Raw genomic sequence first — 2146 nt, 5'->3', positions numbered from 1 at the left:
GGATAAATACCAGAGACTAAAATTACTTTTATGTATGCTAACTTTTTTTTTTTTTTTACAAAACCGTGCCAATCTATTTTCCAAAGTGGTTGTACCATGTAACACTCCCACCAACAGTGAATGAGTTCCAATTATCCTCATCAATACTTGGCATTGTCAGCCTTTTTAATTTTAGCCATTTGAGGTGAGAGAGGGCATGTATTTCATCATGGCTTTTAATTTGCATTTTTCTGTTAGCTAATGATACTGAGCATATTTTTATTTGCTTATTGGACATTTATGTATCTTCTTTAACAGAGTGTTCAAATCTTTTCTCTGTTTATTTTTTATAATATATTTTAAAAAGAAATTATAGAAGTGATTGAGGTAATTATAGTTTCCTTTTTACAGGTAAAGAGAGTAAGTCCAGAGAAGAAGGCTTCCCCAAGCTTTCTTACATTAGAAAACCAGCAGTTTGTAGCAGCAACTCCAAGTTATTCTGATCACCTGTCTGTACTGCAAAGGAAGGGACTGACAACCACCTGCTTAGTAGGCCTCATTCAAAGTATTCAGATGTTTGAGCATGAACCAGAACCCTATGTTATTTTAGCTTTCTGCCCACTAAGAATAAATTTAAAAATCAGACATGCACCTAATTAATAGAAAGACATCCTATGTTCATGGATCAAAAGGCTTAATATGGTTAACATGCCAATGCTCCTCAAATTGATCTACAGATTCAACATAATTCATATTAAAACTGAAGTTGGATTTTTTTTTGTAGGAATTGACAAGCTGGTTCTAAGATTCATATAAAAATTCCAGGGACCCAGAGTTTCCAAAACAATCATGAAAAAGAACTCACACTTTCCAATTTTAAAACTTACTGCATATTCATAGTAATCAAGACAGTGTGGTACCAGCATAAGGATAAACAGAGCAACAGAATAGAAGTGATAGTTATATAAAAAACCTTGATAGTTATATATAAACCCTTTGTGTTTATGATCAATTGATTTTCAACAAGGTGCCAAGATAACTCAATGGGGGGAAGAATAATCTTTTCAACAAATGGTACTAGGACAATTGGATATCCAGCTGCCAAGGAATGAAGTTGAACTTCTCTACCTTACACCATATACACTATATATTTCCTAGAAGAAATATAGGAAGAAAATATAGGCATAAATCTTTGTGACCTTTGGGTGGGCAAAACACAAGTGACAAGAAAAAAAATTAAACTTTATCAAAATCAAAGACTTTTGAACTTCAAAGAACACCAATAGGAAATTAATTAATTACCCACAGAATGGGGTAAAATACTTGGAAATCAGAGGTCTGATAAGGGGCTTGTATCTGTATTTATAAAGAACTCTTACAACACAGTAATAAAATGACAAATAGTCCAACTGAAAAAATGAACAGAGGATCTGAATAGACATTTCTTCAAAGAAGATATGAAAGTGGCCACTAGCCATCATGGAAATGCAAATCAAAACCACAATGAGATACCACTTCACATCTACTAGGATGACTATGATCAAAAAGCAGATAACAAATGTTGTCTACAATGCGGAGAAATTGGAACCCACATACATTGTTACTGAAAAACAGCCAGGAAGTTCCTCAAAAAGTTAAACAGAGTTACCTAGGTCTACACCCAAGAGAAATGAAAACACATGTCCGCACAAAAACTTATACACAAATGCTCATAGCAATGTTATTCATAATAACCAAAAAGTGAAAACAACCCAAATATCATTCAATTGATGAATGGATAAGTAAAATTTCATACAATGAAATATTATTTAGTAATAAAAAAGACTTAATTACTGGTACATGTGACAACATGGATGAATTTTGAAAACATTATGCTAAGTAAAAGAAGCCAGTCACAGAAGACCATATATTGTTATGATTCTATTCATATGAAGTGTCCAGAAAGAGCAAATGTAGAGAAAGCAGATTAGTGCTTGCTTAGGTCAGGGGACGGACTTTTGGGGGGAAATGGGAAATGACTGCTAATGGATACAGAGTTTCTTTTGTGGAGTGATAAAAATTTTCTAAAATTGACTGTGGAGATGGTTGCAGAACTCTGTGAATTTACTAAAAACATTAAAATGTATGCTTTAAACAATAAGGTGAATTTAAAAAAATCATTATGCAA

Source organism: Furipterus horrens, unplaced genomic scaffold (assembly GCF_987537825.1).
Source record: "Furipterus horrens unplaced genomic scaffold, mFurHor1.1.pri manual_scaffold_3, whole genome shotgun sequence".
NCBI classification, from domain to species: domain Eukaryota; kingdom Metazoa; phylum Chordata; class Mammalia; order Chiroptera; family Furipteridae; genus Furipterus; species Furipterus horrens.
Note: the sequence above shows the minus strand (reverse complement) of the source record.